Source organism: Cyprinus carpio, chromosome B20 (genome assembly GCF_018340385.1).
Source record: "Cyprinus carpio isolate SPL01 chromosome B20, ASM1834038v1, whole genome shotgun sequence".
Lineage (NCBI taxonomy): Eukaryota > Metazoa > Chordata > Actinopteri > Cypriniformes > Cyprinidae > Cyprinus > Cyprinus carpio.
The window spans coordinates 3982901-4010758 of record NC_056616.1 but is presented as its reverse complement, the minus strand read 5'-3'; positions in this window follow the sequence as shown (position 1 = coordinate 4010758).

Below are 27858 nucleotides of genomic sequence, written 5' to 3'. Positions count from 1 at the left end.
ATGCTTTGTTAAATATTCAAATTCAAAAGCATCAATGTTTTACTATAAGTGATACGTTGCTTTTAGACTTTTAGAATGAATCAATTTATCAGGACTCAAAATTAATCACACAGAAATAAATGTATTTTATTTATTTATTTTTAACGCTTATGAAAATAGCCTGCTTATTCAGTGAGACTGTTTCTGTTTATTTGTAGTCACAGTAGCCTATATACGTCACATTTAGAATGAATGATAATAACTCTATTTTTATAAAAGCTCCCGAACAAAAATCATTATTATATTTTGATGACATGCTACGCGGAGCTAAACTCTCGAGATGAGACTTATGACAGATAAAATATGTTACTAAATAAATACACAATTGTGCTAGAGAATAAAAAGGTGATGTCTGATTTCTTCAAGTGGCTGCATTTACCATGTTAACTATGGTAACGTTAATGTTTAGCGTGCATAGTCTTTTACATCGCTTATAAATATTTCTGCCTTTTATGATGATTATAATCCACATCGGATCGCGTTATTTCAAACACTCGCTGCTGACCGAAAGTGAGTTTTGAGCTCAGCTTATTTTTTAAAAGTTTTTAATGTTGATGTTATAGCTGTTATCTTCCTGAAATGAACGGCGCTGACACTCTCCAGATGCAGAGAAACTCCGCCTTTGTTCATAACCACTCCTCTAGCCTCAACTGGCCCGCTTTGGCCCAAGGTTTTCGTTGGGCCAAAAAACCCTGAGGAAGCCCCGACGAGGCACGATCAAGCCCCGGAAGTGACAGTGGAAACACGACTGGCCCTGGCACGCACTAGCACGCCCGCTTTAAGCCCGACAGTGGAAACGCGGCTATTGAGTTCCACTATATGAAGAAAAATCCTGAAATGTTTTCCTCAAAAAACTTACTTTCTTTTTAGCTGAGAAAGAAAGACATGAATATCTTTGGGGTGAGTTAATTGTTAGGAAATTTTAATTCTGGAGTGAAATCCATTAATGACACTTCTGCCGTAAATTATGAAACCAATGTTGGTCAGATGGTAGATGTGCAACCATGCTACTATAGTTATGGGAAATAGTTGTGATTACTGCAGCTAGTTAATTTCTCTAACAATGTATTGCACTCCAGGCTTCTTAACAAGCTTCCCCAGCAAGACATTGTTGGTCAAAGAGCTTGACCCAAATGACCTTGTCTGGCAACATGGCTAGATTTATTCAACCAATCCAGCACTTACTAGCATTAGTCCAGACTGGTCTTTTCAATCAGGTTTATAAGAATATATGCTTGAAATAACTAGCTAACCATGCCAAAGTGTTGGGTTTGATTCTTAATTAATACATGAATACACGCTGAATGCATTTTAAATCTCTTTTTGTCTGCAAGATACATAAATGTACTGTAAATGCAATTTTAGGTTGCAGCAAATGGAGCATTCAAAGTTGCTAGAGTGGATCTGTAGAGAGGAGGTATAGCAGCAGCGGCAGCTTTTTCCCATGGTGTGTGTGAGTTCTCATGGGAAAACACACAGAGAGGATTGTCCCTTGGGCAGGTGGAGGAACTGGCAGAACGGTCAGAGGATCAAACTAATGTTTGCCCCAGCCAATCAGTAAAGGGCAGGTGGTGCCCGTCATGGCAAAAAACTCTGAAGACAGAATGGCTGTGTCTTTTTCCACTCCCTAGCCTCCTATAAAATTAATCTGTAGGCCGATATTACGAACATGAATCCAGATACTAGCAAAGGCCTTGATCCATTAAACATATGGACATGAATGATTCAATTACCTGCAACATAATAGCAAGGCTGCATACTGAAGCTATCAAACACATTACTCTACAGCAGTGGTTCCCAATCACATTCCTAGAGCCCGCTAAACACTGCACATTTCGCACATTTGTCCGTCGTAACCTTTTCAGGTCTTGGAGTCTCTACTATAGAGCTGATGACACAAATCAAGTGTGTTTCATTAAGGAGATATGCAAAACGTGCATTGTTGGGGTTTTCAGGAACGTGATGGGGATCCACTGCTCTAGTCTACACTATGATGACTGTCTGAGAATCTGGGAATGTCTAGGCAAGTTCTACATTGATTTTTTGGTGAAAAATCTACAGAATTTTGTTGAATTGATTTTAATATGGTATAAAGTGTACAGTTTCTTATTGGTAGCTGATGGACCTTTCAATTCTCTTCCATATTTTATTTAGTAGTACATTATTAATTGTGCTCCCGTCCTCTGATTCTGATGACTTGAGAAACCAAGCTAGACATTGTAGTAGTTGATCATCGTGGTTTTAACCATGCATTTGGGGAATTTTGATTGAGGGAATGTTTTATATTCACTGAAACAATTTTGATAATTGGCAATAATAAACTAGGAAGTGGATTGAGATCAATCTAGCCATAACATCTGTATTTTAGCCAACACATTCAGTGACAATAAATAAAGGCCCATTTACATCAAATTTGAACTTTAATGATAACTATTTAGTGGTAAAAATCTTTCTATTTCTAGGAGAAGAAAGAAAGTCAATCAACAACTATAAAAGTAATGACATGGAGGAATAATATCAATGGAATCATTTTCGAAACAACTTTTTTTCTAGCTGATGAATGAAGAATGAATGAATGAATGAATGATCCTCACTCACTCATATAACATACCTGCATTACATAACTACACACATGCTTATAATAAACAGAATGTTATTGTCTGTTTTCTCTGAACATGCTTTTTTGATCTTTGACCTTCAATGAGGACAAATTTAATGTTCATTTTCAAGAGTTAAACTTCTCCTGCTGTTTTTTTTTTCCTACAAAAGAACATCTGTCCATGCCTTCTGCTTTCTTTCTTTCCCTCTCTTGCTCTATATCTTATTATAGTGGTAACTGTCAGTATTAATAGTTGTTCTTAGAGAAAGATGTCAGCGCTTTTAAAGCTCAGCGAGTGAGTCAGTATGAGAGAGAAAGTGAGCGTATAGCAGGTGGTGTTAAAGAAGAAACAGGCAAAGAATTGACAAAAAGTAACTCTGTGAATTCAGTCAAGACGAGACAATCATCTACTTTTATTTATTTACACAAAATTATTAATGGCTAATGTCCTGTTAAAAATATAATTTCTGTATCATTAGTCAGAAAATAACAAGAAAATAATATTAGGTTTCAAGAACAGACTGTCCTCCCCATACATCACTGATTAAGATGACATTAGTTATTGTATAATAATAATAGTGTATTATAAAAATTTAGATTTATTTATAGTAATGTTGTTTAATAAAACATGATAAAGTTTTAATACATAATAGATATATAATAGAGTTTACTGCCAAATAGTTTATTATGCTCACCAAAACTGCCTTTATTTGATACAGTAAAAACAATACTGTTGGGATAGCCTATATTATTACAATCCAAAATAGCCCATAGAAGAAATTTATTGCTCAGTGGTTGCTTTTCCTAAGCTCAGGAAACTTAGATGAGATTCTCTTATATCTCTCATTTTAGTATCAATAGCATTTCAAATGTTTCTGAAATAGAAGTAGACACAAATGAGACATGAGAAATATTTGAGGAAAAAAAAAGAGTCAAAACTGAGAATGTGGTGGAAGAAATATAGAATATCTCTTTATTGTCTTGCTTTAATCTCTATCAAGACTCCATTGTAGGAATATTTTATTGCTCAGTGGTTGCTCTTTCTAACCTCAGGAGACTTAGTTGTGATTCTCATGTATTTCTCATTTTAGTCTTAACAGTGTCTCAGATGTTTCTCCTAAAAATCCTTAGGAGAAATAAAAGTAGACACAACTGAGACAAATATGGTTCATTGCTCAGAGGTTGCAATGGGATTTTTCACCTTTAATGGTCAGGACAGTAGGAGTAGAGACAGGAAACAACTGGACAGGTGAAAACTGAATAGGAGCAGGAAAGTACCTTTAGCTGGGATCGAACACATGTTGTCTGAGGTGCAGTTGTACCTTCACATCAATGCGCTGTCCACAAGGCTATGGCTCTGACAGAGGTTACTCTATGCTCAGGATACTAAGGGTGATTCTCTCATATGTCTCATTGAGCTATAAGCTTTATCTTAAGATGTCTTCAGTTTTATTTTATTTTAATATTGTAATTACTAAAACTATCATTTAAATAGCATTAAACATTTCAGAATATCAAGGCTGATTATTTTATATGCCTAAATTTATCTTCAATGCATTGTATATACACCACATCTCAACAAAATTCACCAATCATTTCAAATTTGATTGATTTTACATTGACAAATACAGTTGCATGTGTAGTTTTAAGGGTCTGTTTATTTATTTGTTTGTTTTTATACAAAATAGTTTATATATATATATATATATATATATATATATATATATATATATATATATATATATATATATATATATATATATATATATATATATATATATATATATATATATTTGCCAATTATTGTCCTTAACACTGTTATCAATGACTTATTGATATCAGTCAAAATGATAATAAATTATAATACCAGCACCCCATTTTTGTTTGTTTGTTTGTTATAAAAGGATCTAGAAACCCCTGACAAGAGTCCAGATCACCTCTGTAGTTTACGTTTAACATCCAAACCCAGTTTTCGAGGGAATGCTTTAAGCCTCTGGGTGTGAATCTTCTTTTTGCAGGTAGTTTTGAGCGTAATAGCTTTATTGTAAGGGCACGTCCTGCAGGCGAGAGTGTCAGTCCTGTGATTGTTATTGGCTATTTCTGTCTACACGGGGATTTATGGCACATCTAGCCCTATTGATCCATAAATATACTCACACATAGATCTGTTTCTGTCTCCTAATTGTCAGTCTTTCTCTCTCTGCTTGTGTCAAAGAAAAAGGTCAACCAAAAAAAGTGAAAATTCAGTCAGTGTTTACTCATTTTCAAGTCTTTCAAACCCGCATCCAATCACACTCCAGAATAGCTGATTGGTTGAGCATTTACACACATTACTAAAGCTTAAATGGAGGAAACGATTTATCCATTTATTGTGGATGATAAGCAGGCGTCTTAGTTGGGTTTTCTCTCTGATGAAGCGGCCCGGGCCACTTCACAAAGGCAGGGCTGTTGACCCCTGGCCTGTATCAATAACACATCGATGTCTGAATTGCGTTTCCTGTTTCATTTTCTCCCTGTGTTTAACCTTGAGAGGTCCGGATCACAAGACGAGAGTCGGGGAGAGCGAGAGACAGAGGGAAGATAGAGCCCCGTGTGGCTGTTTGATCCAGTGTTGTTCCTCTTCCATTATTCAGCACACATCTCCAGGGGGGGATTTCAGACGAGCCATCGATAGCCCAGCGGTAAACAAACGCTAGAAATGACACGAGCGACCCGTCACGACCTTCGCTCAGTCGCGCTTTCTCTCTGCTTGTCAATTACTTACACCAATACGCTTAAGAGAAGCTGCTGCCGCCCGGGCACGGCTGTTTGTTTTTGTGATGAGGAAAGAGCCATGCACGGCCCAGTCATGTTTGTAAAGCCTTAACTCGCTGTCATTGGCAGTTTGTTGTTTTAATTGTGCTCGTGTCAGACAGGTCTTTGGTTTTATGGGAAAGCAGCAGCCAATACACATTTCATGCACTGAAAAACTTAAAATATAGAGTTTTTCATAACCCTGAACATTTGTGTTTCCATGTGATGTTAAACAGACTTATAACTAAATCTCAGTATCTCCACATGTTTCCAGCAATGTCTCTCTCTGTTTTTGCATGCAGTATTTCAGCAAAAAACCACCTATAATGACATTTAATGAGACTAGTGCTAATAGTACTTTTGTGCTATAGTGTGTAAGTCAACACATCAAAATGAGCATGACAAAAGATAATTAAAACATAATAATTCAAGTTTATTCAATTCATATATTGGCCTTTCAATGTACTTATAAGATTTGAAGTATAATGACACTAAATACAATGATACCATTAAATGCACTTCTTTCTCCTCAAGGGATAGAAATGAGTTTTTAAAAATGAGTCACTGCCTTTCTGTACAAATTAGGCTTGTTACAGAATGTGCCATATTTACAAAAAAACAAACAAAAAAAACAATTACACCTCATTTTAATTATAAATCAAATAAAATCTATGAGGATCTACTGAATTAAATTCTGTAAGGGAAAACAAATAAATAAATAAAATTGAATTAAAAACAAACTATTTTTGTGTTCCACAAGAAAATGATTAAACTTTTTATTTTACATAAATTGATAAAACATATTGAAATAAGGCATAAATTCAAGATATTAAGGAAGATTTATCATTTTTTTCTATATATCCTATAAGTAAACAAATAATAAAAAAAGCAAATTCCTTCAACTGAAATAATTAGGCAGAGCACATATATGGACATACAGTTGAACAGTTGGACATACATAAAAAGATTAAACATGTCATCAATATGAAGTTGAAACTGCACCAGAACCTCCAAATGCATACGTCAGTTGACAGATGGACACACTAGATCTGGAAATATATTAACACCACCCACAAATGCATGCATTTCCATCCACAAATATCATCTTGTACCTATACATTAGTGTTTTGCCATTTTTTTATTTTACATAATGTTAAAATAACTCCTGAGCGTGAGCACTCTTGTGCATATCAGCACAAGGTAATATAGTCTTACATATGGCCAGTATGCTTTAAGCTGCATAAGCCATTGTCAAACAAGTCATTAAATTATGCATATAAAGTTTAATCGTCCATTTACATAGACACAGATTAAACACTGCTCTCTATGAGAACAGGAATACTGCACAATGCCCTCTATGGGCATCACTTCGTTTTTCAAACTGTGAACATTTGTTTTGAAATTGAAAATTCACCATGGTAAAATTCATTAAATATACATGATACTTTAAATAGGCTTGTAGATGTACAGTACCATACAGACTTCTGACTGGGAGGAAAAAAGAATGGAATTCTGCAAAACTGATGAGAAATCAATCATTTGGGATTATTTAAGATTATTGTATCTATATATACACATTTAAGTATGTATACTGTTCATGTAAATGATAGATAGATAATATTAATTGATTATTGAAATACAATTTACAAGAAAATACATTTTTATGATATTAGATCAGGTTTCTAATTTTGTAACATTGTAATTTCTGAAATTTGTTAGCAATTTCTGAGCAAAATTGTTACTACATTTTCTTTCAGTGTACATTTTCCGAAGTTATTTTTTTGTGATCAACTAACAGTACCATTTATTATTAATTTACTCATAATGCAAAGGGAACCATACTGTTCATATGAATTATTAGGTTGCTACTTATTAGTTTAGGACATGTTTTAATGGTGCCACTGCAAATAACAACTACCATTAACTTCATGAAGCATGCTCATGCATTTTCATACAATATATGGAAGCCTTGTTGTGTATCTGGAATCTTTGAAGCAATGAAACAAACCATGGCATGTGGCAAATGTACCAAAATATCAGCTCTTTCTCCATTACAGCCACTGTTCATTAGCGCTTGTCTGAGTTTTATTAGCAGTGACTGCTGGGCATGTGTTGTTGACATACTGACATGTTGTCCTTCCTGTTGTGTGTGTATTAGATCGCTGAGAATGCCAGGTAATTGAGTTTTGGTCACTAATAAGATAATGATCAGGTCTGCAGCAGTTTCCCGTCTCTGCGACTCGACGCAGAGTAACATATGCTGGAGTCTGCCTGAGAGAGTGCAGGCTTTCATTAAAGCCAAACACCACTTAATGTTCCGCTGATAAGAAACCCCACAGGATGTACAAATATCCACCAGCACGCTTGCTGAATTATTCACGTGGAGGGAAATAAATAACTGAGAGAAAGAGAGAGAGACTGACAGAGAAAGAGGGCAACTTTTATGTAGTTGACTATGGAGCAGACACAACGCATGAGGCATGACATGAGGATCACCGCACTATCACAGCTGCATGGGTGTAGATGTCACCAGACTGGATGTAATGTAATTGCTATAGGCTGTGGGAAGCATTTGGAGTAGGTCGACCCGAAAATGCAATGAGAAATAACACTAACCCCCTGTCTGAGTTTCAGTAAATACATAAAGCCACCACATTTTCTATTGTGTATTTTCTATTTATTGCATTAATATATATATATATATATATATATATATATATATATATATATATAGTACATATATATATATATATATATATATATATATATATATATATTTTATACTGACAATAGACCAATGTCGTGTAAGGTAAAAACTGCATGTGTCTAAAACATGCTAAAACATAAAATGAAAACTGTAAAAACATTTACTGAAGGTATGTTGCAATTTGTTTTTGAATAACACCAAACAGTATTATGTATAAGTACTTAAATAACTAACAATGAGCTGTGAAGAAAAAAAAAAAAAAACAACAATAATAAAATGAAAATAAAAGGAAACATGCTGCTCGTCTACTCTATATTCTTAATAAATAATAAATGAATACATGTATAATTGAAAATAATCTGCAGTTTTTTGCAACTCGTTTTTGTTTTAAATGAAAGCCGTTAACACCTGTTTCTGACAGCATGGGGGCCCCGCTGGTAGTTTTGACAAAATCATTTTATTTCAGCAGGTGTCCTAAAGTTATATTCCTAACATTATAATCTCATTCACTATTTTTTGATGTAAAAGGTATGTGTATGTATGTATAAAAAGTTTTAAAAAAAATAGCACTATACATGTTTTTTTCCTCAGCAAGGATCTTAAATTGATTTAAAAAGTTATAAAAATTTATTAAGATTCCTATTTAAAATAAATGCTGTTCTTTTTACCTTTTAATTCATCAAATAATTCTGAAGAAAAATTAAATTAAATTTAATTAAATTAAATTAAATTAAATTAAATTAAATTAAATTAAATTAAATTAAATTAAATTAAATTAAATTAATGAAATTTATTTGTATTTCCTTTTACAGTGGGCCAGTGTGAACTGCTGGCAAACAGTTAGATTGATGATAAAGCAATGCATAAATATATACAAATATGTGCATAATTTTTTGTCAAATGCACTATTTCACAGATAATGACAGAAATCGTTAGTTTCATTTAATTTTTACAAGTTCCAAATAAATAAATAAATAAATAAATAAATAAAAAAATAAATAAATAAATAAATAAAAAACTGTAAACAGCACAACTGTTTCTAACACTGATTTCTGACACTGACAGCTGGAGTGTATGATGAAAATTCAGCGTTGCCATCACAGGAACAAATTATATTTTAAAATATATTAAAATAGAAAACTGTTATTTAAAATTGCAATAGTGTTTCACAATATTGCTGTTTCTCCTGTGTTGTTTGTAGTCTCTTTGTAGTAGATGCCCCTTATGCTTATATAAACCCCAGTGTGTCTTGTGTTCATTATCAGTTCATATCTGTGTATGACTGTCTCATTGCTGATATCAGTTCTGTTCCTGATGATCTGTTTTTACCTGATGTTTGAAGTTAAGTTTTATACCTTCATTAGGTACAGTATAATACATGCGTTTGGATCCTGCTTTCCCATGTTTCTGAGTTCAGTTATGTTATACAATGAGGGTTACTTGTTTATTTCTTTATTGTTATTTCACAGTGACAGGCATTTGACACATGCCCAGGTAGATTGGGCCATATAAAACATTTGTGGCTGAAACCATCTCATCATTTTATTTCTCCCATCAGCTTGCTGGCCAGAGCCTATAGGGAGAACCTAGCAAACCGAACAAAGAAGTGATGCTGGTCGCCAGTTTGTAATGTCCTGTGCACAAGAATAATGATGCCCTCCTGTTAAAAAACAGAAAAGTTTCAATCAAACCACCTCTAAGCACACCATGCAAGTGCTATCCTTAAACCAGACTTGAAGTCCTGCTGGGACGTCACTAATAATGCCCAGTACATTTTCACTTTTTTTATTCACACGGTTTGTAGTGTGACACAGAGTTCTCTCGGCAGCCTTTTCAAGCACTGACTTCCTAGCAGACCTTTGACAGAGCCATGGGCAAAAATTCTTGGAAATCCATTTTTTTCACTCAGGCTTAAGTTTAAGTAATAACTTTGTGTTCTGTGGTACTAAGGATCTTTTAGCCATTATATAGCAATGCATCGATCATTAGCCTGTGTGGTATCAGAATATCATTAATTCCTAAAATCAAATTCTAATTGTATTACTAATATATAAAAATAATTTCAAAATCCTTTTAAAATGCACCATCACAAACAACTACAAAACAGTTAGATTGATGATAAAGCAATGCATAAATATATACAAATATGTGCATAATTTTTGTCAAATGCACTATTTCACAGATAATGACAGAAATCTGAAGAAACATTTTGGAAATGAGGTGTTTCGACCCTATAAACAGCACTTTTAGATCATTTTTAGTTCATTTTGAATGGAGCACTCATCTAAAACTGCATAATTTCATCAAGAGCAAAGAAGCACCAAAGACCTTTCAGGACAGAACCTCCATCTGTTCGACTCACTGAATGCTGACCAGTGTTCCTTGTGTCCTAAGGCCTCAATATGTCCACAATCTCCTGAGGAAATCCTGCAATTCCACAAATTCAATCTCTAAAGGTTTCGACAGACTGAGAAATGATTTTTCTAACTTTGGAGGTGATGTGAGGTCTGCAAGCACTTGGAATGAGTTTACACAAACTCATTCACTTTCTGCCACATAAAAGCACTGGCTGCCTGACTGAACCTCAGGTTTTGTTCAAGTTTAATTTTACTGATAATATTTTTTAATCAAGTCATTGGTGCAATGCAGTTAACCTAGAAAGTAGATTGAAGTAGTACGATATTACAAGGACATATTACATTTTACAATACCGTTTCAAAAATACATACAGATACCTATAGATAACCTATGGGTACCTATGGGTTTTGCTTGTTTGTTGCATGCTTGTTTGTTCTGCTGGGACCAGTGTCTTTTTGTGAGGATAGTGAACCAAAGTCAGAACTCTATAGCGTGTTGCTCTCAGTAGCTTTTTAAAGTTCACGTGAACACTCAGGATTCAAATAGTGTCTCTGCTCTGCTGGCCTCAGACATGCACTACATGACATCTTTAATTCATACTGGAGATTAGAAGACTGACTGACAAGAATGTGGAGTTAAAGTGAATCAGCTGCTCTAAAGGTCTGGCAGTATCAGATCAGGACAAGCAGCAAGGCTTGTTTTGGTTATTGTTTGTTATGGATTCAGGAGCATGATAAAATCAGTGAAGCAAGGAAAAAGCGCTAGATATGAATGCTAAATGTGTTTATATATTGAGTGTGTTCTTGGTATGTATGTGGGAGAGAGTGAGCTCAATTTGATATTGGGAGTGTGTGTTTATTTGATTTGATTTGCATCACTCTCTGCGCTGCAAAAGGGGAATAGAATATGATTCATTGAAGCAGTAATAAAATGAAACTATTATTATCTTAGACTCTCTGCAAGGTCATCAACAAACCAATCACACGTTAGTTCAGCAATACACCAGCAGCCAATAAGCATTTGACAACCAGTAAACTAAAGGGAAATAGCATAGAATTGATTTTTTTAATGTTATTTTTTAAACTGTGTAATCCTCAATAAAATAGTATCCAGTATATATGATAGAAGTAGTGAGAGAGGTCAAATAACTTGTGGTTTATGACCCCATGAAATTAAAATTATTCTGTTTTTAGTTTTGAGGTCGTCTAGATTTTAGTGTACTGACAGTCTTCAGTCGGGCAAAATAATGTTTATACTTTTTTTTTCTCTCCAGTGGATCAATGGAAATATGCCCTCCTGCTAATATGTCCCATCTCGGCTTCCTGCTGAAATATATGAGAAAGTTGTATTTGTCTAGCCATGCTTACCATAGGTACCCCATAGATTGCTTTAGGGATTATGTATTTTTGTAGGCTAAATCACAGGACCAAGTTAGCATTTTAGCATCTTCGGTCCCAAAGACAATGATTTTATTCAAATGGGTTATTGGTTAAAGGTCTGAAATAAGGTCTGTGGTCTACACCAGCTTCAGACATGTCCATGTTTTATTCTATGACATAAAATACATAGAATAAAGGTGTTAACAAGTGGTTAAATGGGACTACAGAGGTTGTCGACTTTCACAATCTTGTTGTATTTATAATCATGCTCTTCTAAAATATTCTAACTAAAATGTGTTTTTTAGTTTTGTTTTTAACCACAAAATCAACAATGTCACCAAAGAAGTGTGTTTTTGTTGTTGTGGTTGTGAGGGAAAGTTAACTTTATTCAGCTTCCAAAAGAAGCCAGTGTTGGGGGGTTGTGCAAGTGTGTTTGTTTGTTCCCGGCATTTCTGTGACGATTGCTTTATAAACAATTTTTTTTTTTTTTTTAAATCAATAAAGTTTTTGTTCCTGTTTTATTACTGTCAATGTCACAGCTTGCAGATCGCTATACAAAAGCTGTGCATGCTCGTGACTTTTTAGCTCCGCCCACGGCACACCTCCAAGAGCTAAACTGTTTTTGGAGCGAAATGGTTCAGCTGTCTCTGTCTTTTATAAATCTGATAAAATTAAAGGCTCTTTGGATATGTGAAGGACATTCGCAAATTCAAAAGTTTCTGGACTTACACAACTTATACTGTTCCTGGTTGTGTGTAGCACCTACTGCTCTGCAGATCCCATTTGAAGGACCCTTGTTTGAAACAGTGTTGATGTTTTCAACGGAATTGCTGATAAAATTTGTCAATAATAAAGTTTTTTTAATGATATAGGTTTTTTTGGTGATCTGATTTTGCACCTTCTCATCAACTAAAATGATTGTTGACTAAAGATTAAATTTTTCTTTATGAGTATTAGTATTAGTACAGTAGTTTGTTAATTAATAAAAGATGATAATGAATATGGCATGGCAAGTTCAGGTGATTGGATCAAAAAGTTATCACCTTTTTAAAGCTACAGAATAATGTAAGTGCATGATAGAAATTAATTAAATGATCTGGTGTTATACAGCTAGTCATATATTTGGCAAAGGGGGCTTATCTTGAGAACCAGGCTTATCTACAGCCGTCACAAGAGGCATCTAATGACATTTATGTGCTTCCAAACTAATTATACTGAAGTACACCAACGACAAGCAAAAGAGAAATTAAATTAACACTCAGGCATTTATCAGTATGTTAAACAGTGTTCTAATCCTTGAAGAGCGTGTGTGAGCACTATTACTCGACTCTAATGAGGGCTGGGTTGAGCTTTTGCGGCATGCCGTGAGGACTTTATCACTCGTTTTCTGAAGATCTGACGGTCATATTGGAATGAAGCCAAGACAATCATCCCATCTGGACCCTTACGCATCTGGTGACATCCCTCTCTCTATTCACTTTAGTTCATTGTCTATATGACTAAAGGACAAGCGGGAGAGAAAATAAATAGAGGAGCACCAGCTGTTGTTCATTTCACGCAAACTTAAACTGTGTGAATCTGTATATTACGTTTGGGTAAAAGTTTCTGGACTTACACAACTTATACTGTTCCTGGTTGTGTGTAGCACCTACAGCTCTGCAGATCCCATTTGAAGGACCCTTGTTTGAAACAGTGTTGATGTTTTCAACGGAATTGCTGATAAAATTGTCAATAATAAAGTTTTTTTAATGATATAGGTTTTTTTGGTGATCTGATTTTGCACCTTCTCATCAACTAAAATGATTGTTGACTAAAGATTAAATTTTTCTTTATAAGTACTAGTATTAGTACAGTAGTTTGTTAATTAATAAAAGATGATAATGAATATGGCATGGCAAGTTCAGGTGATTGGATCAAAAAGTTATCACCTTTTTAAAGCTACAGAATAATGTAAGTGCATGATAGAAATTAATTAAATGATCTGGTGTTATACAGCTAGTCATATATTTGGCAAAGGGGGCTTATCTTGAGAACCAGGCTTATCTACAGCCGTCACAAGAGGCATCTAATGACATTTATGTGCTTCCAAACTAATTATACTGAAGTACACCAACGACAAGCAAAAGAGAAATTAAATTAACACTCAGGCATTTATCAGTATGTTAAACAGTGTTCTAATCCTTGAAGAGCGTGTGTGAGCACTATTACTCGACTCTAATGAGGGCTGGGTTGAGCTTTTGCGGCATGCCGTGAGGACTTTATCACTCGTTTTCTGAAGATCTGACTGTCATATTGGAATGAAGCCAAGGCAATCATCCCATCTGGACCCTTACGCATCTGGTGACATCTCTCTCTCTATTCACTTTAGTTCATTGTCTATATGACTAAAGGACAAGCGGGAGAGAAAATAAATAGAGGAGCACCAGCTGTTGTTCATTTCACGCAAACTTAAAACTGTGTGAATCTGTATATTACGTTTGGGTGAAGTCCATTAAAGTGCAATGAATTGAAATCCTGCTCTAAGCTTTCTGGTACTTTTCAGAAAGGGTAAAAAATTGTAGTCATTTTCGCGGATCTCCATGAAAAGGTATTGTTATGACAATGTATATCGTCTGTTTTATGAAACTTTACAAAACTGCAATGTTCGAACATTTCTGTTTTGTAGTACATTATTGTCATGTAAACGTACCTGAAGTCTATGTTTTCTAAGCTTTCAACTGTCAACTTTAGCATTATTTAAATGTTTTATTTTTTTATTTTTTTTTATTTTGTATTAGCTTTTATTGTATATTTTAATTTTAAATTTTAGTCTAAGTTTTAGTAATTTTTTTATTTTTGGTGAATTTTCCATTTGTTTTAGGTTTTTAGTACACTTCAAAATGTGTTTTATTAATAGCCAAACCAGCATTTCTCATTTTTATTAAGTTAATAACACAAATGGAGCAAAATTATATATATATACATATACATACATATATTCTATGATTATGCCAGAATTGGTAACAGGGTTTCTTTCTTTCTTTCTTTCTTTCTTTCTGATAAAAGTATCAATCAATAATTTTGTTAACAGTGTTGCAAATTTATCCTAAATCAAGCTGTCACTCAGTAGGTGCTAGCAAGTTTGGAACCTCATGCTGGTTTGTAGTTATTGTTAAACGGATATTTTGCATAAATAAATTACATTATATTTTGAAAACTTTAGCTACAGGGTTGAATTCTTGAGCTTGACAGATGCAATCAACACTACAATATGAAGAAAACAATGACAACCAGTCTTCCTACTACTTATAAAATGATTATGATTACTGATTATGATGATAAATAATTTAAATGGATATAAAACATTTTGTAATAGACAGAAATCATACTAAGGGTTTCACACAAAATGTGGGTCATAGCTAAATAATGTGTTTGGGTCATTAATGTGTTAATATTTGTACATGTGTTTAGTACAATAAATGAAATATCAATATTGTGAATTTGTTTGTATAATTTTCACAATTCAACAATGCTGTCAAAAAGAATACTCTTACTTTAGGTAGACCTTTTTTGTTGTTGTTGTTGTTGTTGTTCTATGTGTGATCTGTCCAAAATCCTCACAGGTAAAGGAAAAGGTCAATCAACAATGAAAATTCTGTCACGCTCGACTTGTTACCTCATGAGTTAAGAATAAGACTTTTGTTCATCTTCGAAATACATATGAAATTATTTTTAAAGAAGCTCAAACATGCTTGCTTGACACAAGTGTTTCGTTCTGCACATTTGAGCTTGTTTTAACTATATTTGATGTGCCATACCGTGTGTGTTGAATCAGTGTGAATGAAAGCCTAAATGATATATATATATATATAAAAAAAAAAATCACTTGATTTATATTGATTATTTTACAATTACTCTATAGGTTTTTGGTGAACTGGACCTTCAGTGGAGGGACAGAAATTTCTCAGGGTTCATTCACAATATCTCTTGTGTTTAAAGGTGAACAAAAGTTGAATGGGTTTGGCACGACATGAGGCTGAAATATATATAAATATATAACCCTTTGAAGTAATGAGGAAAAACATCAAATTCTAGCTATTCATAAATGTTTATCATTGGCATTTACAGATCATATTGTGTTGTCAGTGTGTCCTGTCCTTCAACCTCAAACACGCTCCCGATCGTCATGCTGGAAAACTGCCTCATTATGTAATTAGCGTGTGATTGGGTAGGCGAGAGAAAATGCACTTTGATTCCATGCCTTAATCATTTAGTCATAGCGCTGCGCTGTCTGTGATGGGCTTGAAAGGGGAACAGCCACTCTGTGTGAGGCTTCTAATGTGACTGATACTATGTTTGAAGTGAACGCCGCAGACAGCGAATGACTGCTGCACTGATTTTACAGCATGTGTCCAATCCTTGTTGATTTAAAGGGCCTGGACTCAACCGATGGTGTGTACGGAGGGTCGATTTTGATTATGTTAGATTTATGATATTGGATGATAAAATGGTGCAGAGATTTGATATTGATGAGGTTATATTAGATCATATTTGTGGGTCAGTGGTGCAAAGATTTGCTATTGACAGGACTAAATTTGATCATATTATGGCTGAACAGTACAGAGATGCTGTTTATTGGAAAGCGGAGTGAGATTTGATTGTGCTGGTGTGTGATTAATGATTTTTTGGTCATGGTTGTAGTTTTAACAAAAGTGATTATGATGTAGATAAAAAGAACTGTTGTCATGTGTTATGTTGCAAGCTCATTGTTTGCTGGATTTCAGGAAGCATATTAAAGTATTAGTGTAATTTATGTGAATACTTGCCCTGCTTCTCTATATAGAACAATATATTTGTAGTATCATTGTAAAAAATGTCTATGTCTAAAGTTTTTGGCTTTGAAATCTTTTCTGATTTTAAAAAAGTAAATGTAAGAATTATGTTTATATTTAAAGTAGTACTTCAAGATGAACACTAAATCAACTTTTTACTTCATTACCAATACATTGTTGTTGTTGTTTTTTTTAAAATCATGTTATATCAAATATCCATCAGACCTTGGGGGAAGGTTTATTTCTACATCTTTATATTTCAATACATTATATGTTTTAAAGAGCTTGGATCATAAAACTATATGCATTTAAATATAATCTTACTTAGACATATTATTGAGTAATAACTGATATTAATATGTGTCAGGATTATGGACCTGTCTTGTGTGTGTCTCTCCCCGTGCTCCCTGTGACCTAGTTTCTCCCTTGTCTGATTGATTATTTGGTTCAGGTTTGTCTAGGTTATTCCCTCGTTTAGTCTAGTATTTATAGTGTAGTCTATTTTGTGATTCCTTTGTCCGGTGTTGTCCATGCAATGTGCTACGTGAGTGTTCCTGTATGCCCCGTTTGATTGTTAATTAAAGACTGTAGTTCATGATTCTCCTGCGTCTCTGCATTCTTTGCTCCTCCCCGTGGGCAATCGTGACAGAACACCGGACCTACAAAAAGTATTATTACTTCTCTCCCCCCCTCCTTTTTTTCCACCATTAATAAATCATTTTTTTTCCCCCCCATTACCCCCCACATGGATGCCCTCACCTGCCCAGAATACCTCCTCCTCCTGCTGGAGCTGGGGGAAAGATTGCTCGAGGACCATACTACTGTTCCTGGTCCTTGCAAAATTACCAGCTACCCAGACAATGCACTCTGTGCACTTTTGTGGAGTGGATACTGGTGAAAAACAGATCATCTCTCACCATCTGTCCCGTGTATGATCTTGCCAGTTCCACTCCCGACCCAGAGCCCAGCCCACCATCTCCCCGCTGTATAAAGCAGAAGCCCGAGCACACCGATACTGACCATGGATCCTCAGCTCCTCTCAGATCCTCTCCTATACCATATTTTATGACACATAAGAGCCTAAGGTATCAAATCTAATATTCAATAAACACATATGCAATTTTTTATTTATTTTCTTATTATTTTTCATTTATTTATTAGTTTGTGGCTAATGGATCAATAAACTGTTCCATTCCATTATTTATTTATTAAAGAATATATATATATATATATATATATATATATATATATATATATATATATATATATATATATATATATATATATATATATATATATATATCACTGTAGGCTCATACTGTATGTCACATTCTCGATATCCATTTTCCTGCAGAATTTGTGCTGCATTCATGCCATGCCGTAATTACTGTGATTTCGAGATGACAACACATGAAATTCTACTTGAAGCTGTTCACACCCTTGGACTTGGACTTGGACTTGGACTTTGATATTGGGAGTGTGCTATTGCACTATCAATGCCTAAAAGACATTATAAAGTTGTAAAATTCTAAATCACGAAAAACCCCCAACAAACAACAAATAAAAACGAGTTCTAAGTGGACGTGAACGCTTTTTACAAGTTGATATCTTGTAATAGCAGTAATTTCGATATGGCATGAATGCAGATCCAAACCTAATCTTACACACCTGAACAAGCAAATCAAGGGCTGTATGCGAAATCGCTATACCCTCATTCACTATTCCCTACATTCAGTTCACTTGCAAGAGAGGGGCAGCTGTGGCCTAATGGTTAGAGATTTGGACTTGTAACCCGAAGGTCACAGGTTCGAGTCTCGGTGCTGGCAGGAGTTGTAGGTGGGTGGGGAGTGAATGAACAGCGCTCTCTTCCACCCTCAATACCCATGGCTGAAGAGCCCTTGAGCAAGGCACAAGATATGAATGTCTGTCCTTCTTTCATGCCTTCTGGACAAGTATTGATAATAAGGACGCTTTGGTAAGTTTCTTTTTTCTGTTTAGTATATTTTTGATGCCACTTTCATCAGTGGTGATTAAGCTAAATGATGTTTGCTAATGTAAGTGGCTCTAAAACAGAGCCTGAGTGACAGGCTGTCATGGCCGTCTATTCTTTAATAATTACTCCTACCTTTCAGAGAGCCTTTTAGGTTTCTAAAGCACCATTCTATGGCATTGTTTCAGTAATAGCACAGTGAGTGCTGTCAGCCCGAGCTCTGTGGCGTATTTGTCAGGGTCTAACAGAAAGACTGGTTTGCAAATCTCAACAATCAACCAAGAGACAATCTATCCAAACGAAATTGCCACCCCATTGCTGTCCAATGTCCTTGTCTTGGAAAGTGGCTGAACTATCTGTGTTGGTTGAAAAAGAATGTGTGTAAATGTATTGAATGTCATTTCAAATCTTAATAGTTTGTTTTCAAACATCTGTACTTGCAGATACTAAAGTACTGATGAAAGAAAGGGCCACTTAAATGTACTTAGAGTAAACTTTCATGACTCTGCACTTTTAAAAATAAAGGTGCTTAAAAGGTTCTTCACAGCGATGCCATAGAAGAATCATTTTAGGTTCCAAAAAGAACCATTCAGTCAAGGGTTCTTTAAAGAACCATCTCTGCCTTACCTTTTTATAATCTGAAGATGTTTAAGGTTCTTTATGGAACCATTTAAACAAAAAGGTTATTCTATGGCATCGTGAAGCACTTCTCGGTTACGTATGTAAACCTTGTTCTCTGAAGGAGGGAACGGAGATGCCACGTCGGTGACCGATGAATTTGGATCTCGATTTGAGAGACCAGTCTACTTTGAGTGTACACTTAACGAGCCAATGCACATTGGAATGCAATTATTGCATCCAGCTGCAGCTGATCACAGCATGAGCATAAAAGGGCCAAGCCGGTGACCCGCCCGCTTAGTGGTGGTACAGCAGCCATGGCACTGAGGGTTACATACGTAATCGAGACCTTTCAGTCGGTCACTCTCGATGTCACGTCAGTGACTGACTATTTGGGATCCCTTTACCAAAGTGGCATGGATGCTGCCCCTTCCAATGCCCTGTGTGAACCACCTGCGCCCCTTTTTGGTGTAGGCGAGGGCTTGCAACAAGAACACCATTCACCGTTGTTGTAGCACTGCCCACTCAGTGAGATTGGATAACACTGGGAAAATGTGCCAGTTCCACTTGGAACAGGGACACTACGGAAGACCCATCCTTCCCGAAGGAGGTTTTGGAAGCAAATACATATATGAACATCCGTTTAGGTGCATATGGAAAATTGGAGGTGATTATAACCCTCTTGGAAATGGCAGAAGTCTGCCGGGGAAACACGGCTCTGAGGTTATACTGTGGACTTTACACATATGGGATCCACTTAGGTCTCACATATTGAACCCAGCCTACTACCGGTTCTCAAGGATTCATCGGGAGAAGGCCTGGTGGCGGAGGTTCTGCTGCGTCTGGCTGCCGAGGGGATGGAGGAGCTCAACAGGGTCAACAGTATGGACACTCTGGAGTAGTTTTAGCAAACGACACTAGCCAGGGCCTCTCATTGCCACTACCCATTTGAGGTGAGAACACAGGAGGATACCGGCTCCACACTAAAGCTATAGAATCTAGCGAACGTTTTGGTGGTTGCCAAGCCCGCAGCTCTACAAATATCTGTCAGCAAGGCACCTCGAGCCAGCGCCTAGGAGGATGCCACAATTCTAGTAGAGTGAGCTCGCAACCTAAATGGGCAGGGCACACCCTGTGCCTGATAAGCCAGGGTGATGGCATCCACAATCCAGTGGGCCATCCTCTGCTAAGAGATGGTCTTCCCCTTCTGAAGGCCTCTATAACAGACAAAGAGCTGTCTGAGGTCCTAAAGCTTTGTGTCTGGTCTACGTAGCATCTCAAGGCTTGGACTGGACAGAGCAAAGCTAGGGCTGGCAGCGCTTGCCGGTTGCGTTCAGGTCCCCTACCCTCTTGATGGAGGCCAGTGCAAGGAAGAGCAGAGTTTTCAGTGAAAGAAACTTTAGCTTGACTTAGCAAAAGACTCAAATGGGCCCTGCTGTAGTGTTTTAAGCACTAGAGACAGGTCCCAATAGAGTATGGAGGGGGTCAGGGAGGATTTAACCTTTTGGCCCCCCTAAGGAACCTGATGACCAGGTCATGCTTACCTACCAACTTCCCTTCCACGGGGTCATGGTTAACAGCAATTGCATAGACTTTAAGGGTGGAGGGAGACAGCCTTCGCTCCAGCCCTTGCTACAAAAAGGAAAGCACGACCCTGATCGGGCATTTCCGGGAGTCTTCTCAACAAGAAGAGCACCACCCGACGAACACGTTCCACTTCAAGGCATAAGCGTGTCTCATAGATGGTCCTCTCGCCAAAGTGATGGTGTCCACTTCCTCTTGGGGTAGGTCACCAAGAACCTCATGAAGTTTCCAGAGGTCTGGATGGTTGTGCCACAGGGTGCCCCGTCTATGATTCAGTAGATCCTTCCTCAGAGGAATCCGCCAGGGAGGGGCTGTCATGAGGAGCACTAGTTCGGGGAACCAGATCCGAGTGGGCCAATACGGTACCACAAGCAAGACCTGCTCCTCATCCTACCTGACCATGCACAGCATCTGTGCGAGAAGTCTCACTGGGGAAAATGCATACTTGCGCAGGCCCTGTGGTCAGCTGTGTGCCTGTGCGTCCGTATTGAGTGTTGAGAACAACTGGCAGTGAGAGGTTTCTGGAGAGGCAAACAGGTCTACCTAAGTGGCTCCTAAACGTTTCCAAATCTGCTGGACCATCCGGGAATGGAGTCGCCATTCTCCCAGGAGCGTTGCTCGAGACAACTCGTCAGCAGCATGGTTGAGCAGGCCCGGAATGTGAATAGCACAAAGTGTCCTCAGACTCCAAAAGAAGGAGGTGGCGGGCAAGTTGCGACATGCGACGAGAGCGCAGACCACCTTGTCGGTTGATGTATGCAGCACTTGTTCGGACCAGCACTTGCTTGCCTCGTAAGTGCCCTTTGAGATGGTTCAAGGCAAGGCGTACTGCTAATAACTCTAGGCAATTGATATGCCAGTGCAGATGGGGGCTCGTCCAAACCCCCGACACTGCATGCCCATTGTACGTGGCACCCCAGCCAGTGGTGGAGGCCTCCACCAGACCAGGCCACAAGATCTGACCACGGGATGAAGGACAGGGACTTGGACCCAGTGTGTTCCACACTTCCACACCCACCTCGGGACTCAGCCATGAAACCAGTGCTGAAGCGGTCTCAAATGCAGTAGCCCTAGTGGTGTAAGTGCCACTGCAGCTGCCGTATGCCCCAGGACCCTCTGAAATAGTTTCAGTGGGACCGCCGTCCTGCCCTTGAATGAATTCAAGCACGTAGGCACTGACTGTGCATGTTCTTCTGTGAGGCGTGCTGACTGTATCCAACTCCCTACCGAGAAAAGAGATCCTCTGTGACGGAGAGAGTTTGCTCTTTTCCCTGTTGAGCACCAGGTCCCTGTGCTCGCACAACTGATCCTAAGACTGTGCTAGTATAAGCCAATCATTGAGATGGATGCGAACACCCTGCTCTCTGAGGGGAACAAGATCTCCCTCCGCGACTTTCATGAAGACACAGGGAGACAGGGACAACCCGAAGTGCAGGACCTTGTACTAGTATGCACGTCCTTCGAAAGTAAACTGCTCTATCGCATCCTTCGCCATTAGGACTGCGATCTCCGTATGCAAGACAGGAGCATCGGCTGCCTTCACTGTAATGAAGCGGATGCCGCTGAACTGGAGGGAGTTCCACACTTCCACACAGCAAACCTTAGACTCAGCGCCATGAAACCAGTTGCTGAAGCGGTCTCATATGCAGTAGCCCTAGTGGTGTAAGTGCTGCTGCAGCTGCCGTATGCCCCAGGAGCCTCTGAAATAGTTTCAGTGGGACCGCCGTCCTGCCCTTGAATGAATTCAAGCACGTAGGCACCGACTGTGCATGTTCTTCTGTGAGGCGTGCTGTCTGTTTGACTGTATCCAACTCCCTACCGAGAAAAGAGATCCTCTGTGACGGAGAGAGTTTTGCTCTTTTCCCAGTTGAGCACCAGGTCCCTGTGCTCGCACAACTGATCCTAAGACTGTGCTAGTATAAGCCAATCATTGAGATGGATGCGAACACCCTGCTCTCTGAGGGGAACAAGATCTCCCTCCGCGACTTTCATGAAGACACAGGGAGACAGGGACAACCCGAAGTGCAGGACCTTGTACTAGTATGCACGTCCTTCGAAAGTAAACTGCTCTATCGCATCCTTCGCCATTAGGACTGCGATCTCCGTATGCAAGACAGGAGCATCGGCTGCCTTCACTGTAATGAAGCGGATGCCGCTGAACTTGGATGCTGGGCGAACTGAATCACATAGCCGAGGCTGATGGTCTGCAGAAGCCAGCGAGACAGGCTGGGTAGCACTAGCCAGGCACCCAGAAACCATGCAAGAACCAACAGAAGAGCAAGTTTGTCATAACAAATATGCAATTAGAAATCTATTTAAATAAATGAAATACAAGTATCAAAAGAAATTATATTCAAATATATTTTAGTTTACCATAAAAGTCCATCAGTATATTTGGACGTACATTTTAATAATGTACTTTAGGTCCTAGTGGGTCCAAAAAAAACAAACAAAAAAAACACTTAGGTTCAGCTAACTGGATTTAATATAAATTTAAAATGTAGCACATAGCATATGTCAAAAAATGTCATGGTGATGCAAAAAAATAAAAAAAAAAATAAAAAATAAAATAGAAAGAAAGAAAAAAAGAAAAGAAAACCTGTGTAAAGAATGACATTTTCTTAAATTTTCCAAAACATAAACATTATTAAGTACTTTGGCTTGGCATAATCATTTATTAGTATAATTAGACATATTAACTTATTTCACAGTTAATTAATATTTAGAAAAAAAAGAAAAGAAAAAAAAAGATGATCGGGCATACCTCTCTAAAAATATACAGCTTTTAAAACCTATTATTTACCTAATGTACCACATGACTTTTTTTGTATTGAATCAAAGCTTTTTTATACTGTAGAAAAGTTTTGTTATGTAAAAGTTTTATCTTTTATAAAATGTATTAAAAAAAATCTAATTAAATATTATTAAATTGTTGCAATAACACAGTGTTAATTGCAACAGACAAATAGGGCCTTTGTGAAAAACAGTCTATAGTAAATTAAAGCTGAATTGCACAAAAGAAGGAGCTAGCTTCTTTAGCAACTGGTTAAATTAGATTGTGGGTAGTTAAGGAGCACAATGCAGATTTTTGTGCTGAAATACAGCATGTTAAAAAGGCTCAACTGTTCAGTGAATTCATTCAATAATTGTTAATATGAGGACACAACATAAGAAAGCATTGATTCCAAGGGACTTTTTTAGCATTCATGGACTGCACTTTGCAGATTCTATTAAACTGGGCCTGTTAAAGCCACATTTTTTCATGATGTAATGTCTATATTGTGGTTAGAAAATTCCATTGCACCTGAGGGAATTGTCTGAACTCTGTGCTTTCTGCTTTGAAAAGGAAAGGTATAAACGATTCATGTCTTATTCCATGTCAGATTTCAATTCTAAAAAGCCATTGTTAGAATTTGAATCATACCATATAAGACTCAGTCTTCATATTAACCAGAGTCTTGCTATGCAACAAAATGTCATATAATCTCACAGATGAAGCTGTCTCACCTCTCAAAATCGAGACAAGAAGACAGAGTGAACCACAGAGCATTTGGACCACAGCTCCATTATGAACAATCATAACAGTCCAAATCTGATTCATACATTGTTCACATTTGGTGCTTTCATCATGTAAAGGTCATCATTTCAGATCTGACTCACAATGAATGAACTGAAGACATAAATAAAAAGCAGTCTTACAAAACAAAGAATGTGTCATTTCATTCCCACCTTCAAATTGATAGTCTTGAACATGTTACTTCTCACATTTGTTTTTGTTTTTCTAATTACAGACCCTTTTTTCAGCAGCTAGGAGTGAATTGACATTTTAACACAATTAAAAGAAGTCAAATCAAAGACAAGAGACAAAACTTAGAAAATTGCACTGCTTTATTGTTCCAGAAGTTTGAAAAAGGCTATGCTGAAATAAAAAGAATTACTTTTGTGCCAATTAAATATTGAAACGTTTTTTTACAAACATGTAATGTGTATCGAGAGCAAAAAAAAAAAAAAAGTGGTTATGGAGTTTAACTATTCAGGGTCCTTATCTATGGAAACTTTAGACATGTATTATTTTTCAAGGATAACATGACTTAATTAGCCAATAACTACAGAGATATCACCATAATAAAAGCATAAAACATACATAATATCCAAATAACACAAACAAATATAGTTAATGAAATAATAAGATTAAATAATTCCTTGCTGAGTTTAAAAAAACAAAAAACTCAACAAATCATCATCTACCACCATCATCATGAAATAAAAAAAAAAAAATTAACCAAAAAAAAAAAAATCCTGTAATATCAATGCAAAACAATATATTATATTAATATAACAACATCTGAAAAATAGTGCTGCTTTAACAAGCAGGAAAAAAAGTGTTTAGCCTAACTATTTGGCTCTTATTTGCATGCTAATCCTGAATAAATTAAATGTCATTCTGTGGTCATTGTCAAGGGTCAACAATAGACTGCTATGTCCATGTGTTCAATGCTAAAATAATATTGAGGTCATGTCCATTCTCATGCTGTTTTTTTTTTTTTTTTTTTTTTTTTTAAAAAGCCTCTTCCTGATGCTGGTGGTGGTTTTGAGCCAAACCCTCTATGTGATTCCACATCTGCTCATACACAGCTGCTCTCTGTGCTGCCTTTTGGAAGGAATCAGTGCTTTTAATGGCTGTTGGAGAATAAAACTTAATTCTTCATCTCAGAGATCTGTGAAATACAAATTGTGATTTTCAAATGGCTAGTCAACAGTAAGAGTATACATACAAACCTGGAACGAATTATCAAACAAGAAAAACCTGGTGTATGTTCAAAAGAGTATTGTAACATACTGTGTCTGTTGAATATACTATGCATGTATTCATATGGTGTAAAAAATTATAAAGCACACTACGTGGAACATATGTCCTACTATATTGTATGTAATAAACAAATGTCACAGAATTAGTTAAACATAAGCAAACACTACCAGGATATTGTACGTTATCTGCTGAGATAATGGAGTGTGCAGTCATATAAAGTATATACTACTAGACAGTGTTTAGTAAATCACTTCTATATGGCTGTTGTTGAGCTTTTGTTGCCAGATCTGCATGACAGGTTCTTGCGCTAATGTGGCTCATCCACTGAATCCAGAAACAATTAATTAATGGATCCTTTCTCATTATTACATGGCTCTTTGAAAAATAAAATAATTGTCTTTGTGTGCTTGGAGTGTCTGATGGCTTTGATCCTGAAGTTTCTTTTCATGTACTATGAATACTGCTAATGAATTTCTAGAATGTTTATTCAAGTTGAAGGACATGGAGATGCATTAAAGGAACATTTTTTCTTAAAAAAAAAAAAATATATATATATATATATATATATATATATAAATGAATAAATAATAATAATAATAAATAATAATAATAATAAAATTAAATACAATGGTGTTTCTCCAAATGTGCATGGATATAGATTGATATTGTTTATTATAACAGTAAATTCAAAGCATGTCAGACATTGTCTGTGTAATTAGGTGTCACGGTCTGTCATGGAAAACTTGGAAAAGCATAGATCCAAATGCAGTTTATTTGTCCCAAAACAAAGCCCCCACTGCCACTCCCTGCTGCCGAAGTGCAGCCAGACTCTGAAGACGGCTGTCCATAGTCCAAAGTTTAAAAAAAACTGCTGGATCTTGTAAAGGCTGCAGTATTCTGTAACAGTCTGTCAGGGAAAACTCGGGAAAGAACAGAAGATCCAAATGCAGTTTATTAATCCCAAAACAAAGATCAAAAAACAGAGCTAAAACACTGTCGAGGTATATCACAAACACAGAATTCATAAACACAAATAAGTAGAAGAAATACTGCAGCAACAAAAGACTAGGTGAGCAGGGTATTTAAAATCACAGTGAGCTAATGGGTAAATTATCAACAGCTGGAGGTAATGAAATAATCAGTGCAAGGGGTTATGGGAACTGAAGTCTGGAACAAAACAAACAATGATCCAGTAGTTTGCCCTCTGGTGGCTGTCAAGGGCACACCAGCCACTGGCTGTGACATAACGCCCCACTTAAGGAGCGGATTCAAGACGCTCCAACAAAAGTAAAAAAAAAAATCCGGGATGGCGGGCCAGGCCCATGTAATGGAAGACAGCCTGGAGACACAGGTAGAGCAGGCAGCCAGGGCGGGACCGGCATGGTAGGTTGCCAGGGCAGGACAGAGTTCACAGGCAACCTCCTTGGTCATGACGGGACAGTTAGAGAGGTCACATACGACCTCCGTGACTGTGACAAGGCAGGCAGAAAGTTCATAAGTGGATGCCCATGCTTTGAGAGGAACTGAAGCAAGCACCGCTGCCACCTCTAGAGGAACTGGAGTGGGTCCTGGAGTGGACGCTGGATGCTCCCGGACTGGAGCAGTTCCATGAGTGGGCTTTGAGGGCTCCTGGACTGGAGCAGGCTCTGGAGTGGACTCTGAGGGCTCCCGGACTGGAGCTGGCGCTTGAGTGGACTCTGAGTGGTCCCGGACTGGAGCTGGCTCTTGAGGGAACTCCGAAGGATCCTGGACTGGAGCAGGCTCTGGAGTGGACTCTGAGGGCTCCAGAAGTAAAGCGGGTTCATAAGTCTACTCTAAAGTTTCCTGGACTGGAGCTGACTTTTGAGTAAACTCTGAAGGCTCCTGGACTGGAGTGGGTTCTGGAGTGGACTTTGAAGCAGCCCAGGCCCGTAGAACAGCCATGAGGTGAAAGGCAAAGATGGCCTTCTTGATTATGGCAGCAGCATTGAAATAGGACAGCTCTGTGGTGACGTCTGAGACCACCGGAGTCAGGTCCTCCAGGACCACCATACTTGAGCCCACCAGATTTGGGTCCTCCAGGACCACTGGACTTGGGACCACCGGACTTGAGCCCAACGGAGTCGGGTCCTCTAGGACCACCGGACTTGAGCCCACCAGAGTCGGGCCCTCCAGAACCACCGGGTTTGGG